This window comes from Carlito syrichta, unplaced genomic scaffold (genome assembly GCF_000164805.1).
Source record: "Carlito syrichta isolate Samal-C Ts95f unplaced genomic scaffold, Tarsius_syrichta-2.0.1 Scaffold309925, whole genome shotgun sequence".
Classification (NCBI taxonomy): domain Eukaryota; kingdom Metazoa; phylum Chordata; class Mammalia; order Primates; family Tarsiidae; genus Carlito; species Carlito syrichta.
Window position 1 is genome coordinate 54,323 of NW_007254021.1, and position 9,256 is coordinate 63,578.

The 9,256-nt window shown below is 32.9% G+C and overlaps 1 pseudogene; it reads right to left on the bottom strand.

The window, feature by feature from the left end:
• Positions 1–2,864: 2,864 nt before the first annotated feature.
• LOC103270753 lies at positions 2,865–3,501 on the bottom strand (annotated as a pseudogene).
• Positions 3,502–9,256: the final 5,755 nt, after the last annotated feature.

Genomic DNA, 9,256 nt, shown 5'->3' on the forward strand with positions numbered 1-9,256 from the left:
AAGAGAGAATTGAGGCTCAGAATGTCAAGAAACTTGCTTAAAATTATTCAACTAGTGAGTGACAGACAGTGCTGTGACTTATAAAGGCCCAGAAATCATGTTCCCAATAATCCTCCTCATATTGTTAAGCCATGGAAACACAAATAAAGCTATAAGCCACTTACATTAATATTTCCTTTCTTTTTTATGCCCTGTCCCAGGAGGTATTAAAGAAATGTATATATATTTTAATTCAGTTATAAAGGTTAGAAGAAAACACTAAAACTAAGATAAAAAGTAAGGGAAAAAAGCTCACAACCTTTTTTGTGAAATGGACATTTTATTTTATTTTTTAAATTTTATCTTAAAGATGTGGAGTACAATTCAGGGTTAAGTATACAAATGTTCATTATGCAGGTACCCTTGTTAATGAGGTGTGACCACCCCCCCAGCAGTTTCCCTCAACTGCCAATCCCAACCTGCCTCCGGCAATTTCTCGCTACTGCCAATCCCTTTCTTACAGTATTATGAAAATTGTTCAAGGCTCGCTTATTAGTGAGAACATGTGTTACTCCGTTCTTTGTTTCTGTGATAGATCACTGAGTATACTGGACTCTAGATCCATCCAAGTTGCCGCGAAGTCCATATGTTTGTCCTTCTTTATGGCTGCATAATATTCCATTGTGTTTTTGTACGCCATTTTCTTTATCCAGTCCAGCTTCGATGGGCAGTATGGTTGGTTCCATAGTTTTGCAATTGTGAATAGAGCTGCAACAAATATGCGTGTGCAGGTATCTTTTTGGTAGAATGACTTGAGTTCCTCCAGGTATATCCCTAATAGAGGGATTTCTGGGTCACATGGAAGGTCAATTTCTGGTTCTTTCAGAAATTGCCACACTGTCTTCCAAAGAGGTTGGCACTAGTTTGCATTCCCACCAGCAGTGTAGAAGTGTTCCCTTTTCTCCACATCTTCCCCAGCATCTGTTGTTTGTTTTATTAATGATGGTCATTCTTACCGGGGTTAGGTGGTATCTCAATGTGGGTTTGATTTGCGTTTCTCTGATGATTAGTGAGACTGAGCACTTTTCATGTGTCTGTTGGCTGCCCATATATCTTCTTTTGAGAAGTATCTATTCATGTCTTTTGCTCAATTTTAATGGAGTTGTTTTGTTTTGTTTTGTGTTTTTCCTTGAAGCATGTTTGAGCTCCTTGTAGATCCCAGATGTTAGGTCTTTGTCAGATATGTAGTTGGTAAATATTTTTTCCTATTCTGTGGGCTGTCTCCCTGCTCTCTTGATGGTTTATTTTGCTTTGCAGAAGTTTGTCGTGAACTGCACATTTTCTTCAGAAGTAGTGTATTTCAAGTTTTTATAAAGGATTTAGCTAAGAATATGATGTATAAAGCCAACAGAAAGATCCAAATAAGTGATATGAGTTTTCAGAGGCCATTTTAAATATTTTTATTGAATTTTATTGGTAAAGTAATCCAATAATGATTAAATTCTGTAGCTTTAGGCTCATAATGGAAAATATCTGTACCTGCTTGGCACATACAAGATTTTTAAAGATATGTTTCTTGAATAAATAAATGAATGTGAGAAACTTTGGAAAGCTGCATATTTTCCAAAGTTTTAAAAAATGGGTACAGGTCCCACTTTGCTACTTATAGGGAACGAAAATAGATAAATGGTCCCTTTTAAGTTTTCTAAGGAACAGTGCTAGAACAAAACTTACTTAACAAAGTTTAATGAACAATTAAAATGACAAATATATTTAACAAAAGAAGGATAAGATGACTATACATAAAACTATGGAACACTGGGAAATTAATATTTTTAAGATGGCAGTGCTTCTTAAATTCATCTACAGGCTTAACAGAATCCCTTTCTAAATCTCTGCGGTGATTCTACATAGATTAACAAGATATACTACAATTCATATGAATATTCAAAGAACCCCAAATGGTCACAATAATCTTGAAAATGAACAAAGTTGAAGGACTTTCACTACTCAATTTCAAAACAACTGCAAAGCTGTGATAATAAAGACAGTGTGGTTTTGGCCCAAGAATAGACAAATAGATCAATAGGTCAATGGGACAGAGTCCAGAAACAGACCCATATATAAATGATCATTTGGTTTCTAAAACAAAACAAAAAAGAAACTCTGAAAAGGTAGAGTATTCAGAGCAGTGTGGTACTGGCCTAAGCACAGACAAACAGATCACTGAAACAGAATTAAAAGACCAGAAATAAATTCTTACTTTTATGGTCAACTGATCTTCCACAAAAGTGCCAAGAGAATTCAACAGAAAAGAAATAGTCTTTTCAAGAAAGATGCGAGACAACTGGATATTAAATCTTACATAATAAATAAATCTTATATAATAAACAAATGTTAACTTGATATAAACCACAGGCCTACATTAAGAATGAAAGCTATAAAACCTTTAGACAAAAACATAGGAACAAATCTCTGTGATTTGGGGCTACACAATTAAATGACCATCTGGATTTTCTCTTTTATACGTTACTATGGTGAATTGCATTGATTAATTTTCTAATATTATTCTAATCTCCAAGGGATAAAATATACCAGTTCTTGATATATTGTTCTTCTTATAATATTGCTTGATTTTATTTGCTAATTTTTACTATGAATTTTTGTGTCTATGTTCAGGAGGGATATTGATCTGTAATTTTATTTTTCTGCGTTATCTTTGTATGATTTTGTTTTCATAAACAGAGTTGGGAAGTGTTTCAGCCTCTTTCTTTTTTATCATTTTCAAAGCGGCATTAAAAATGGATGTATTTATCCATACTCAGCTCATAATAGAGCAAATGGGTAAATAGAATAATAATTTATGCTACTGGATGTTTAATGAACTAGCAACAGAGAAAGGTAGTCAAAGAAAGGCAGAGGAGCTTTGTTTTGGAAGAACAAGAATGAGGCGCTCCATAATCAGATGGAGCTCCACTAGATGTTTTTATCTATTGTTAGAAATGTACATGATAGGAACTCCAGGGATCTTTAGGTTCTCCTTTTAAAGTCAGGGTCAACTGTGGCTACAATGTAACATTTATTCTGAGTTGCTCTTGGCATTAGGCAGTGGTCTGCATAGGCTCCTTTGTGAGTGCATGGCAATTGTTCAAATTTTGGATCCTTGGCAATCCTTAAAGTCATTCAGTACTTCTGCCCCAATTTCTTAATTTCAGCCATTGCACAGTTATACAGGGATACACTTGGCATACAGACAGTCCATCATTGATTGCACGAGTTCAGTTTGGCTTTAATGGAAAAGTTGATAAAGTTATCAACCAAGATGTGGTAAGGTGGACCCAACTGTGTACTATATTGGAAGAATAAGCAGGAAGGGTGTTCTTCTCTTTCCTCTAGTGTGCTGGGATCTTTCTTTTCTTTCTTTTTAGGCTTTAATCTATCCTTTTCTTTAAGCCTCTGGTCTCTGAGACTAAGCATTTGCTTCATGGTATCATACTTTCTCATTTTCTTTTGCTTCTCCATGCTCCTGCTGCACTAGTTTCTTCTGGAATCCCCAGCCTGTTTTTTAAAAGTAGATCATGTAGAATTTGTCTTATTTCTTTCTTAAATGTTTGGCAGTATTCCAAGTGGAGTCATCTGGGTCTGAAATGTTCTTAATGAAAAGATATTTAAACATAAACTTTAATTTATTTAACAGGTTAACTATTCTCTTTGGTAGCTTTGTCATTAAATAATTTTGTGAATTTTATCTACATTTTCAAATTTATTGACATAAATGTATTTGCAATATTTTGTAAGACTATAGTAATACCATTTTCCTTTGATATTTGTAATATGTGTTTTATCAATTCAACAATAGAATTATATTTTCATAAGTATACCTTATGCTTTGTTAACTTTCTCCAGTTTTTTCTATTTAAAATTTTGTTTGCTTCTTTCTTTTCTACCCACCCTTTCTTCTTTCTTTCTTGAGTTTAAATTGTTCTTCATTTTCTAGCCTCTTGAGCAAGATACTGAGATCGCTGGTTACCTGTTTTCATTTCTATTAAAAATAATTGAGAGCAATAAGTTTACCTCTAAATACAGCTTTAGTAGTATGCCATCAATTTTGCTTAGTTGTAATTTCACCATTATTCAGGTTGAAACATTTAAAACTTTCCCTCGTAGTTTGCTCTTCAATCTACGGATTGTTTGCTGTTTAATTACCAAATAGTCAGCCAGGTTAGCCCAGTCAGTAGAGCATGAGACTCTTAATTATCACATAACTAGAATTTGACTAGATAATCTTGAGTTCTAATTTTCATTCCATAGATATTAGAAAATTGTACTTTGTATTATTTCTATCTTTTTATGTATATTGAGATTTGCTTTATGGCTCAACATATGGTTTATCTTAGTTTAATTTCCAAATATTTGGGATTTTTCTAGAGATATTTCCCTTATTGAATCTGTAATTTAATTCCACCGTGATAGCGAACATACTCTATCTTATTTAATTTATCTAGTTTATCCATTGCACTTGAAAATAATGTGCATTTTGCATTTCAGGAATTGTGTTGTACAAATATCACTTAGGTTTAGGTAGTTGAGAATTTTGTTGAGATCACTTCATGTCTAATGACAGAAGTAGGTTGATGTACAACGTGGAAAAATACATTCCATGAAAATAGTAAACAAAACAGAGCTGAAGTGGCTATACTAATATTAGACAAAATAGGCTTTCAGTAAAAACTGTTACAAAAGACAAAGAAGAACACTGTATGCTAAAAGAGTCAATTTCCTGCAAATATATACCAATTATAAACATGTATGCAGCCAACAAACATCACAGCTTCAAAATATATGAAGCAAAACTAACAGAATTAAAGAGAGAAAATAGTTTTACAATTATACTTAGAGACATTTATACACAATTTTAAATAATGTATAGAATAACCAGACAGAAAATCAATAAGGAAACAGAGGGAGACAATTGGGCCAAACTGAAATATACAGAATATGCCACCAACAAAAACAGAATATAGATTTTTCCAAAGTTTGCATAGAACATCTCCAGGTTAAACCATATTAGGCCATGAAATAAGATTTACTACATTTAAAAAGACTAAAGTTAAACAAAATACTTTTTGTGATCACAAAGGAATAAAACTAGAAAGCAACAGCAAAGAAAACCTGAAAATTTCGTAAATAAGTAGAAATTAAACAAAACATTCTTAACCAATAAGTCAATGAAGAAATCAGAAGAAAAAGCAAAAAATACTTCAAGATAAATGAAAACAAAAACACAACATACCAAAACTTATAAAATGCAGTGAAAACTGGACTCAGAATGAAATTTATAACTAGAAATGACTACATTTAAAAAAGAAAGATCTCAGGTGATACCTTTACTCCAAAACACACTTTTTTTTCCTTTTGCACTTTTCTTCCTAATAAAACATGCTTTGGGGAAAAAAGAAAGATCACAAATAAATAACCTAATTTTATACTTTTAAGGAATTAGAAGAATAAACAAATTACAAAACTTGCAGAAGGAAGGGATAATAAAGACTAGAGTGGAAATAAGTAAAACAGAATAGGCAAACAATACAGAAATTCAACAAAACCTAGTTAATTCTTTGAAACCGTCAACAAAAATTGGCAACCTTTTAGCCAAGTTGAATTAAGAAAAATTGAGAGAGGACTGAGATTACTGAAATCAGAAATGAAAGTGGGTCATTACTTTTGAGTTTACATAAATATTAAGGATCATAGGAGAGTACTATGAACAATTGTATGTGAAAATATTTGAAGCCATAAACAAAATGAACAAATTTGTAGGAACATACTACAACCACCAAACTTGAATCACGAAGGAACTAAAAATCTGAACAGACTTCTAACGAGTAAGGATATAAAAATCAGAAATAAAAAAGCACTCAAAAAACAATAACCCTGGACCAGATGACCCTAATGGTGAATCCTACCAAACTTTTAGAGAAGAATAGACAATAACCCTTATCAAAATTATTCAACAAATTAAAGTGGTAACTCATTTTATGAGATCAGAATTAACCTGATGTCAAAAACCAGACGAAAATGACAAGAAAACTACAGACCAATATTCCTCATAAAAATTAACAAAAAGTTCCTCAATAGAATACCAGTAAGCAAAACTCAACAGCATATTAAAAGGATTATATACCATGACCTAGTAGGATTTATTCCTGGATGCAAGAAGAATTCAACATATAAAATCAATTAATGTAATACACACTACATGGAAAGAATAGGAGAAAATGATCATATAAACTGATACAGGACAATAAGCATTTTTTTAAAAAATGATAAACCAATGTACTAGGAATAGAAGAAAATTTTCTCAGTGTAATAAAGGCCACATATAAACATATCTATCTATCTACTTATACTGTGGCTAACATACTCTTTCATCTAAAATCAGGAAAAAGACAAAGATGTTTGCTTTCTCCATGGGCTAAAAATTGAACTTCTAGCCAAAACAACTAGGCAATAAAAATAAAAGCCATCCAAATTGGAAAGGAAGATGGAGATGACATGATCTTGGTAATATTAATACACAAAAAACAAGTTTGGCTGAGTTGCAGGATAAAAAAAATCAACACAGAAAAATTATTTGCATTTCTATACACTAACAATGGGCAATCCAAAATAAAATTAAGAAAGCAATTTCATTTACAATAGCAGAAAAATAATATAATACTTAGAAATAAACTCAACCATTGAGGCAAAAGATTTTCACACTGAAAATGACAAAACATTGATAAAAAACCAAAGTTAGGCATAAATAAATCAAAAGCTATCCCATGTGTTTTTAAATGGCAGTTTTATTATTACTCAGGTATAATGAAGCCAACATATCAGGAGACAATTGTCACTGAAAAAATAGTGTGTTACAATTCTTAAGAAGAGAGACATGCCATGCCTCTCAGGGGCCATGTGTAGATGCATCAGATTCAGTCAGAGGGAACAAGGGGATATTGTGACCAAGAGTCACAATCTTATTATGGTCTCTCTGGGAAAGACAAGGCCAGGCAAGTAGGCACACTTAGGTTTTGTTAGTTTGCATGATATCAATAGGCTCTGTTTCTAGCTGTCCGCTAACTGACCCTAGCATGTGTGAAACGGGTGTGTGAGAGACAATAAAGAAGTTGGCTGAGGATAGGAGCTTTGGTTTAGTAAGTTTGCACTGAGAGTGTGCTCTCAGAAAAGTGCTTATTAGGAATTCACTAGACCTTGGAGGCACTGACTTTTCAGGGTCAGCAAGACCCTAGATGTCAAAGCATTAGAAATATATAATATATATATATATATATATAGCCAACTGTGTGTCTGACAAAGACCTAACGTCTAGGATCTACAAGGAACTCAAACAGGCTGAAAAGAAAAAAATAAACAGCCCCATTACAAAGTGGGCAAAAGATATGAATAGACATTTCTCAAAAGAAGACATATGAGCAGCCAACAGATACATGAAAAAATGCTCAGCCTCACTAGTCATCAAAGAAATGCAAATTAAAACTACATTGAGACCACTTAACTCCAGTCAGGATGGCCAACATCAATAACAAAAAAAAAAACAGATGCTGGAAAGGATGCAGTAAAAAGGGAACACTTCTACACTGTTGGTGGGAGTGTAAACTAGTACAACCTCTGTGGAAAACAGTGTGGTGATTCCTAAAAGATCTAAAAATTGACCTTCCATACAACCCCGCAATCCCCCTACTGGAAATGTACCCAGAAGAACTCAAATCACTCTATGAAAAAGATACCTGCACACATATGTTTATTGCAGCATTGTTCACAATAACCAAGAATTTGGAACCAACCATGCAGCCCATCAAGAGAGGACTGGATTAAAAAAATGTGGTCCATATACATGATAGAATATTATGCAGTCATAAAGAAGGACAAAATCATGAACTTCACAGCAACCTGGATGGACTTAGAGTTTATAATACTGAGTGATGTATCACAGAAACAAAGAAATGATTATCACATGTTCTCACTCATAAGCGGGCCTTGAACAATTATCATAATACTATAAGAAAAGGATTGGCAGTAGTGGGAAACTGCTGAGGGTGGGAGGGTAGGATTGGCAGTAGGGGAAAACTGCCAGGGGATACCTGCATAATCAACAAGGATACCTGCATAATGAACATTTGTATACCTAACCCTGAGTTGTACCCCACATCTTTAAGATAAAAAAATTTTTAAAAGAAAAAAGAACTATATATGTGTATATAAACTATAATTATCTGAGTGGAGTTAAGTGGTGTCACTGTCTTTATAGACTAGAAGAATTAATGCTATATAAGATGACAATACTATCCTAAGTGACCTATAGAATCAACGAAGTACATATCAAAATCTCCAAGACATTTTTTGCAGAAATACAAAAACCCAACTCAGGGTCCTTGAGTAGCCAAAACTCTTTCTCAGAAAAAGAAAAGTTGGAGGACTCACATTTCTCTATTTCAATATTTACTATGAAGCTAGAATAATCAAATGTATAAAAATAAATATGTAGATTCATGAAATAGAATTGAGAATTCACAAACAAATCCATACATCTACGGTCAATTAATTTTTGACAGATGTGCCAATATTGTTCAGTGGAGGAACAAAAAAACCATATTAGAATAATTGGACAACCTAATGAAAAAGAATAAAGTTGAACCTCTACCTGATATCATATTTTAAAAACCTCTAAATAGATAAACAATCTAAATATAAAAACTAAAAACATAAAATTCTTAGAAGAAAACATAAGGGTAAATCTTTATGATCTTAAATTTTGAAAATGAATTCTTAGCTATGACATTAAAGAGTAAGTAACAAAAGAAAAAATATCTCTTAGAGACACTGATTTTGTTTCCTTTTGATATTATCTAGAAGCGGGATTGTTAAATCATATGATAGATCTATTTTTAATTTTCTAAGGAAACTCCATACTGTTTTCCACATGGCTGTACCAAAATTATATTCTGACCAACAGTATACAAAGAGTTCCTTTTCTCTGCACCATTGCCAACATATGAATAATATGTTTGACTTTTACACACACTTGTAACATAACTAAAAGTAATTTTATAATAGAGGACTATCCTTTATCAGTGCAAGCAGGTTTTTGACAGATTCTCTTGGATTTTCAAGGTATAGGATCATATCATCAGCAAAGAGGGTAACTTGACTTCCTCTTTTTCTATTTGGATACCCCTGATTTCCTCCTCTTGTCTAACTGCCCTAGCTAGAACTT